The sequence below is a fragment of the Macrobrachium rosenbergii genome, chromosome 51 (genome assembly GCF_040412425.1).
Source record: "Macrobrachium rosenbergii isolate ZJJX-2024 chromosome 51, ASM4041242v1, whole genome shotgun sequence".
NCBI classification, from domain to species: domain Eukaryota; kingdom Metazoa; phylum Arthropoda; class Malacostraca; order Decapoda; family Palaemonidae; genus Macrobrachium; species Macrobrachium rosenbergii.
Window position 1 is genome coordinate 74607087 of NC_089791.1, and position 9747 is coordinate 74616833.

Below are 9747 nucleotides of genomic sequence, written 5' to 3' on the forward strand. Positions count from 1 at the left end.
GCATTCGGTTTCCAGCTGATGTTTTTTGTACCTGGTGCTTGTCACTCAATCAGCTGTTAAAGGATGAATGCACTGTGGGTTTTTGCCTCGTTCCTTCGCTGTAGCCGCATCCTATTAGAGGGAAATGAGTCATTTCTCTTTTGGCACGCATGGGAGGACAGAACAGAAGAAATATATTATGAGCTGGCATATAGCAGGATGCATAAGGTATTCGAGGAGAAAGCGAAAGGAAAAAGGAAGACATGTGATAAAAATAAATGGTTGAAAGAGTGAGAACTTCGGGAAGACAGATATTCTACAGAGGAGTGAATACAGCCAGAAAGGTTAATGAGTAAAGGGTTCCAGAATAAAATAGGCAATTGGAGAGACGCATCCTAAAGTGAATTCAGTCCTTGGTCTGTGGGGTGAGTTATTTGGAAAATCCGCTGGAAGGTGAGGACATAGGAAAGGCACCTTGAATGACGCAAGGGTGGAGAGGGTTAATGTAAGTTTGAAAACACTTCTGAAAGTTCCTGTTGAGGATGTAAAGAGGTTAAAGGAAGGAAAGGCATCAGGAGCTGATAGGATTTCATGCAAAATGCTGTGGTACAGTGATGAATATTTGATTGTCTGACCTTGTTTTAAAGAAATGGGTGAGGAGATATAACTGATCCATGCATAAGAGTAAAGGTGACACAGAAGGCAAAGAATCATAGGCATAACATAATCCATACAATGAAGAAGCATGGTAGGATTTTGACTGAGGAAGTAAGAAAAATTACTGAAAGACTGATGACAGAGAAACTGTATGTAGACAAGGTAGTTAGTGTGTAGTCGGATGCTGTCATGAAACCCCATATAGCACACATGGACCTATGGAAACCATGTGAAAGAACCGACAGAAGCAATGTGGATTGTTGAGGATGCACTGCATTGAAGTTGTTCAAGAGCCGCGCACTCCCCATGACTGACACAACCCAAGTGTTTGTGGGCTGAGACAAGGTTTTGTTTTGCAGCCAAAACTATTTAATATCTTTATGGATGGCGTGATGTGAGAAGTCAGACACAGGCCATTAACTGGATACTGGTGGAAAATTGTGATATAAGAAAATGGATATTAATCGAGTGAGGAATGGCTGATGTTTACGCATGATAAATAACTGATGAGGATGGTTTATAAAACTACAGAACATGTTGAAAGAGTTGGGAATGCTTGCAAGAAAGCTGAGAGTCAATATGAGCAAGAGTAAGATTATGGGGGAAAATGGAAACCAGGAGGGTGGATGGAAGCCGTTCACGTGTTAGGATGGTAGGATGAGAGAAGAGTGATTCAAAGATAATGCAAAGCGAGAGGGCAGAGGGTGGGTGTTAAGATTGGTATGTATATGGAAGCCAAGTTGGGAGGCTATTTATTGTGGATGTCTAAAAAAAGAAAAATGTTGAAGAGGTGTAAAAGAAAATGAGAGTGTAAAAATATGGAAACAAATTAAGTGGTAAGAGGGATCAGTGTTTGGGATGGCTCGGTCATGCAGAAAGAGTAGATGTTGGTGAAGTATCTATAATTCTGAAGTCTGACTGTAGGACCGAAACTGAGTAGCTAAAACAGATTAATACAACGCTGCCAAATTTCACTTCGGAGAACATTTGTTTATGTTTATCTGGGACAATCCTTCTACCTGGCCTTGACTCATACATCCGAGAGGTTAATGATTAGGACCAAATCCTGGTCGTGGCATCTTTCGAGATTCTGGCGTGTGGGGTGATTTTGCCTGCCAGCCTTGCCGCTCTGGACGAGTTAATCCCTTTAATCCATGATGTTGGTCTAAGATATTCAGCTTTAAGATGCTTGGCCGTTTGAGTCTCATATTATGGTTGTTCATATATATATATATATATATATATATATATATATATATATATATATATATATATATAAGTTCCTCGCTGGGTGAGAGCAGGTTCCGTTCTCAGCTACCACTCTGTTGGCAGCGAGTTCGAATCTCCGACCGGCCAGTGAAGGACAAGAGGAATTTGTTTCTGGTGATAGAAATTCATTTCTCGCTATAATGTGGTTCGGATTCCACAATAAGCTGTAGGTCCGTTGCTAGGTAACCAATTGGTTCTTAGCCACGTAAAAATAAATCTAATCCTTCGGGCCAGCTCTAGGAGAGCTGTTAATCAGCTCAGTGGTCTGGTTAAACTAAGATATACTTAATATATATATATATATATATATATATATATATATATATATATATATATATATATATATTTTCTTCTTCTTCTTCTTTTTCTTTTAAACGTGCTTTTATTCCCATTTTTGTATGGGGTAAGCACGATGCCTTCTTTGGGACTTTTTGATTTGGCTTTGGAGACCTGTGGTCTGTTCAGCTGCCCTGCCTGACATCGCTTAGACCCCGGTACGTATATTTCATTTCATACCCGACCCAACGCCCTTTCTTCCCAATGTGTTATTGGTTATGGCGAAGAGTTCCAGACGTGTGAGATGTTTGTTATGTTTTTAGAAGGTGTTGTAGTGGCTTTGTTTTGTGTGTGTATTTAGTCTGTAACATCCATTTGCTTTTAAGCAAACCTATCCGTTGATTACATATATAATCCCGGGATGTCTAAGCAAAGTGTCTGCCTCTCTGATCAGCCGGCTTATTGGAACTTGAACTAGACAGACCTCTGTTAATCAGCTGCAGCTGTAACCGACTGAGCCATGGTTATATATATATATATATATATATATATATATATATATATATATATATATATATATATATATATATATATATATATATATATATATATATATATATATATATATATATATATATATATATATACTGTATGTATATGTATATATATATCTGGAAAAGAGCACATGAAAATGGGTTTCAAGAAATAAATTTCTGACTCACCACAGGACCGAATCCTGGTCTTTTGAGTGAGAGTCCAGGGCATTAGCAATTTGGGCACAAAGGTCATAAAAGTAGTTGGAACCTAAGTACATATGTACCTAAGGTTTTTCCCAGGCACGGGACTAAGGCCTAACATACCAGCGAATTTTACCCAAACCCCCGACCCATCAGCGCTCGAATTGCTAACATTTCATTCGACTTACCCGTTTCACTGTAAGATATGATGGAAATGAACACATGGAAACGTGTTTCACAGAAACAAAATTCTGACTCACTGCTGGGAACAAACCCAAGTCTTTCGAGTGAGGGTCCAAGGCATTAGCAATTCGGGCACAAAGGTCATAAAAGGAACTGGAATCTAAGTACTTACGTACCTAAGGTTTTTCACGGGCAGGCGACTGATGGGCCGGGGAGCTGGATAAAATTCACTGGTATGTTAGGCCCTAGTCGCCTGCCCAGGAAAAACCTTAGTTACTTAAGTACCTAGGTTCCAACTCCTTTTATGACCTTTGTGCCTGAACTGCTGGTGCCCTGGACTCTCACTCGAAAGACAGGGTTCAGTCCCATGGTGAGTCTCTTATATATATACATACATGACTATTTATCACATCACCGTGATTCATATACAATCAGAAAGCTACAAACGTCCTTTAATATCAATTCACTCTACCTCAGAAGTAATATATTTTCATATATGTTACGAAGGGAATTTTAGTTGATAATAAGTACACCCCATGGACTTATTATCAACTAAAATTCCTTCGGTAACATATATATAATATATTACTCCGATAATATATTTGTAAGTTGATTATCTATATATATATATATATATATATATATATATATATATATATATATATATATATATATATGTATATGCATACATACATACATAGTTTAAATATATTGAGAGAGAGAGTTTTAATGTTCACAGTATAATAAAAATACATATATTTTGTTATTTGAGCATTATTTGTAAATGTTTTACGTATATAGTTTTTTAAGTATATACAGTAAGAATATTTTGTTAAGGTTTTTATTAGTAAGATAAGGTAAATAACATTTGACATTCAATTTTGTATAAATTTCAAATAGAACCGAAATATGGTTCCTTCACTCATTCCTGTTGCAACAGCCATAGATCCTTCAATCTTGAAATGTCAATTAATGGTCTGCCGTTTCTTTTTTCCTGTAATAAATATTTAAAAACATTGTAGACGATTGCCTTCGCATGGGCGCTTAAACGCTGTTTAATGGGTCTCGATTGTCCTGTATGGTTGGGTCAAGATCGTTAAAGGCGATTAGAAGACTTCTTGGCCACGCAATACATTCGGCAAAGGTCTTCAATAACCTTGCCACGTTTACGACGAGTATAAGTTTTTTTTAATCTTATGGTAATAAAAATTAATAGAAGGGCTCTTTAGATGAAAAAATATAATTTCTGGGACAATTCTTTCAAAATCCTAGTTCAATATAATTTGTATACCATGAATTTTGTACATTTGACACCACTGTATTAATCTACTTTAGCTCCACCATGCCACTCGATTTTAGGAGAGAAGACAAATTGGTGCATTGAGAAACAGGAAGTGAAAATAGAAGAGTTTGTGTATGTAGGACGTGTGAGTGCGCGCTAGAAAGAGGTCAATAAAACAATGTGTGCAGGGTTGTTTATTAAGTCCTCTGGGTAGTTGTGTGTACCTGCTTACTGCATTAAGTATTTCGACTCCTCAGTGATGCCGAAGATAATATTTACTTGTATATGTGGCAGGAATTTTTGGCCTTTTGCCACATCTGTTTAACCCTGTCAAAACCCGTGGTGACCCGAGGGCAAGCACCGTTTTCACGTGGTCGCCTCCAAGCAACAATTAATCAAATCGGCACCGCGTTATTCATCCCCAGGCTAAGGAGATTGTCCTCGGAGTGCTCAGAAATATCACAAAAGGACGAAAGAATTGCGGCCAATAACTGCATGTAAATGAATTAACTGTAACATTGTTTATGTGGTTATAGATAAAAAAACTGTGTAATTACATATTTGTAGATAAACTAACTGTTAATGATTAGGTCAAGTTAACGAGAAAAAATATACCCTCTCTCTCTCTCTCTCTCTCTCTCTCTCTCTCTCTCTCTCTCTCTCTCTCTCTCTCTCTCTCCAAAATGTAAAAAATGCAGGGAAAACATACAGGTATGTGCTGGATTGGGAAAGAAAAAATTTAAAGGTAGATAGTAAACTATATAACAACAAATAAAGACCAGCAAGAAAAACGGGGTTAGATAAATAAATATAATCAAGAAATCACAGAAAAACCAACAATATAAAACATATGTATTTTGGGACTAATGTGAGTCTCCTTAACTGTGTGTGTTGATCATGTTTTAAAAATGTATTGTACAGGTAACACATCAGAGGAAGACAAATAAAGCAAACAGACTTTGTTGTTGTCAGTCGCATGGATCATAAAGGGTGTGAGCAGCAGGTAAACAGAAATGGATTAACATTCCTCGAGAGATTGAAGAGATGAACTTTGATTTGAAGATATGGCAGAGCAGCGAATTTGAGAGAGCCGCCAATAAGGCGTATGCATATTTATTTGTAGGTGTTTCCATTTTGATTCTATAACTAGAAATATAATTGGAAATTGACCCTTAATCATTATCCACGGAACAATCTATTCTGCGCTGATTTGTTGTTGAATTTTGGATTCCTTAAGAAGGCCCTGTCCACAGCACGCGAACAGAAAGGGAGAGTAGCCTACTGCTCGCGCGGCCTGATTCCCGCTAGTCGTCGACCGGGACAGATTCCTCATACCAAGGTCTATAGATTAAATCTATAGACCTTGCCTCATACATCACTAGACATAACCTTTCCTATAATGCCAAGTCCTGACCTAACCAGATCTTACCTATCTAACCTAACTTAAAGCGACGTTCCCTGACCTCGCCGGGGGGGGGGGTGGGCGAGGGTTTTGACCCCAAAAAGGCTGTAACCTGTCCCGGTCGGCGAGTGGTGGGAATCAGGCCGCACAACTGAAGTAAAGTTTCACCGTCGCTTTTATTGCGGTGATAAGTGCGCGTAACTTAGTGAGGTGTTTTTTTTTTCTTCAGGTGAATGGGATACCTCTGCTTTAAATGTTAAGGACGGGTATCAGGTAGGTCAGCGCTAGGCACTACTTCATCTTTATGTAAGAGATTCAGGCATGTTCAGGCAAAAAAATCATCTTCTCTCTCTCTCTCTCTCTCTCTCTCTCTCTCTCTCTCTCTCTCTCTCTCTCTCTCTCCATTATTTGAGAAAGATGAGAGCGACATTTTTAGGGGGATCAAATTGATTTATTATAGATGCATTCATTATTGGAAACTTGTTTTCCAAGTACCGTGCATCGTATGAAGAGGTTCCCAGTAGTCAAGATCATAATTTCCTTAAATGACAAAAGGTTTCTGTGCACGTGCAACAGCCTGCATTACTGTTAACTCCAGACTTTAGGCAATGGCGTCTATATATATATATATATATATATATATATATATATATATATATATATATATATATATATATATATATATATATACACATACTAAGAAATCACAAAATTAAGCGTGTGATTTTGTTTATTAGCTATATAGCCACTGCTAAGAAATCACAAAATTGAAACGACAGGTGATTTTGTTTATTATTTTAACACATCTTGGGGAAGATGTGTTAAAAATACACACGAAAGTTCTTTGCACTCTGTCGTTTCAATTTGAACACATCTTCAGGAATATATATATATAAATATATATAAATTATTATATATATGTATATATATATATATATATATATATATATATATATATATATATATATATATATATATATATATATATATATATATATATATATATATATATATATATATATATATATATATATATATATATATATATATATATATATATATATATATATATATATATATATATATATATATATATATGTTGCTCTGATCCAAATTTCTGGCCTCTGGACAAGTTTATTAATGATCTCATCATCATCATCATCACCTTAAGAATGGAATGAAAGCCTTCACATGTCCGGTGGGTGGTTAAAATCATGTTTTCATTCGTGTGTGTTGGCAAATGGTGTCGTGGGTGGAAAGACCGACTGTTTTGATAAGAATTCGGATGAATAAATAAGTCTGCTGCGTGTCAGTGAAGAGTTGGCGGTTTCTCAACAAAGTCTGGTTAAGGCAATTAAATGGCTTAACTGACTCTGCTCTCTGCCGAGCACCTTTGTTTCGTGTACACTTTCCTGCTGGTTGTTTCACTTAGAATTCTTTCGTTCTTTTCAAATACTGTTTATGAACAATTCTGGGATTTGTGCGCAAATACATCTCTCGACAACTATATATGGCAAAATGAATTTTCAATAACTCAAGATTTTAAGGGAGCCCATTCCGCTTTTCGTAATTCTTGATTTTTATTTGCTTCGTTTTGGATTTAATTATTCCTTCTGTAATTTCAAGCTGCAGAGCTCAAGTTACTTAGTGCTCAACGTTCTCCACTCGCGGTAACCATTCCCGCAGATTTGCTATTTCTTGCCTATTTACATAACTGCACTCTTTTTCTCAGGGAACCTAAAGTTGGCTTTTACGTCGAGGGATCAGACTGTTTTCCATCGTTCTGATCAACCATGCCGATCTCTGCGTCCAGAAATACAAGGAAAGCATCACCTCATCTTCCACGTTTGTTATTAGCGATTGTCCCTTATCGACCACCATTTGGTCTATCAGGTGGGTCCTCTTTATCTGTTGATTGTACAAAGCCACGTACACACAAACACACACATACAAATATATATATATATATATATATATATATATATATATATATATATATATATATATCTCTCTCTATATATATATAATATATATATGTGTGTATATGTGTATATATATATATACATTATATATATTATATATATAAATATATATCTATATATATATATATATATATATATATATATATATATATATATATACACATGTATATATATATATGTATATATGTGTGTGTGTTTATATTTTATATATATATATTTAGCATTCCTGAATAATGGATGGAAAGTATTATGTGTTTGGCCTATGAACTTTTTAAAATGCATAAAATCTACTTTACATTACATGGGCGTCACCTAATGAAATTGATTTTCATATAATTTAATGTATGCTATATTCTGCTTTAATCTCATCTTACACCAAAGATTTTTCTTTTTGGGGACGCTCACCCTAACTCCCATAGTCACTTCGCTTGATAATGCAACCGAAATTCCAATACAACGACTACAAATCAAAACTAAAGAAATAAGAGAAGTTAGACGCAGATTGGAACCGTAGATTTTTCGCATTGCGAAGATTGAACTTTTTGCTCACTATAAAATAAACACAAATTATACCGTTGGTTTATAAAAGGCGATACGAGCTCGATGCCTCTTTGACTTAGCTTTCTTACCTTGGAGGGGACCATCCTACGCACTCGCACCCACTGGCGTCGCTGGGAATCGACTGAGCGTTCTTGAACGTCCAAACCATTTTTACCATTGACCTTAGTGGCCGGGGACCCATACCAGTTCCCAAGACCGCCAAGAAAAAAGTGAGATGAGATCACCATAGAATCTTGTTTCACGTTTTTCACCTGTTTTTCCTTTCGCTTTCATTTTGTTCTCACTCTTTGGGGGTCATTCAGGTTTTAGTCTTTTTTATTTTTGTGAGGTTAAGCTCTAGTTTTTTTCCCGTTGCCATTGGCATTGGTGGACGCTCCAGTTTAACTGATATAGGCAAAGGCAACTTTTCATAGTTTCTAGTGTAATGAATGAGTGGATGGTTATTAAAAAAAATGAATCATTTTCTGTGAGGCATGATTTGTTATAGTTATCAACTTTTTTCATTAAACAAATCGGATGTGCAACCAGAAATCTCGCCTAAGCTCGCATTACATTAGAGGTGACTACTTGTAAACTGATATCTTCTCCTTCCTCTAATTTAGCTCGCACGCAAGTTGACTCGTATGCCAGTCATGTTATAGTTTTCTTTCCCTTGTAACTACTATTTATTTGAATACAGCCATCTTGTTAAGGTCTTTTCAGTAATTTTTAACGACAAATATTAATACACTCTCTCTCTCTCTCTCTCTCTCTCTCTCTCTCTCTCTCTCTCTCTCTCTCTCTCTCTCTCTCTCGTGCAAGGTCTAAGAGGTCCCAGCAATCCCAGCAGAAAAAAGGGTTTTGGGCGGGAAAGACGATTTAGGCGCATGTATTGATAAAAGGTAAAATGGGTACTGGTTCGTCAAAGAACTTTTATGTAATAAAGAGTATAACGCTGTAAAATGTAGATATAATGAAACGAGGTGTGAAGGATATTCTGTGTTGCATATTGGTCATAAGTAAGACCCACCAACGGTATCACTGAAACCCCTGACACATTCTCGGAGTGTTCGTATCAGATTAAGAACCGTTAATGATAAGAAGCAACTCGAGGAATTAATATTAACGTGGTATGTCATCTTTCGTTAAGATGAAACTCCAAGTGCTGTTCACCAGAACTAATCATTGAATGAATGGTACTGGCCCTTATATGCACGTCATTTCTTTCCACAGACACTTCTGTCTGCAAAATTTGCAAGTAGTCTTGTTGGTTCCTCAGCGTAGAGTGTAGCGTTATATTGCGTCAGCTTATCGAGTACTGGATATTTTAAATGCACTTAATGCATTCATTTTTTCAGTTCAGTTCTTTACTGTTACAGTTGCTCATAGCAAGTTATTTTCCACAAGGGGTTAGCGCCATGAATGTACCTCGCGCGGTGC

At 36.6% G+C, this 9747-nt stretch overlaps 1 pseudogene; it reads right to left on the minus strand.

The window, feature by feature from the left end:
* Positions 1 to 8444, minus strand: part of LOC136833491 (ectonucleotide pyrophosphatase/phosphodiesterase family member 3-like) — a 63805-nt pseudogene extending 55361 nt beyond the window's left edge.
* Between the last annotated feature and the right edge of the window lie 1303 nt (positions 8445 to 9747).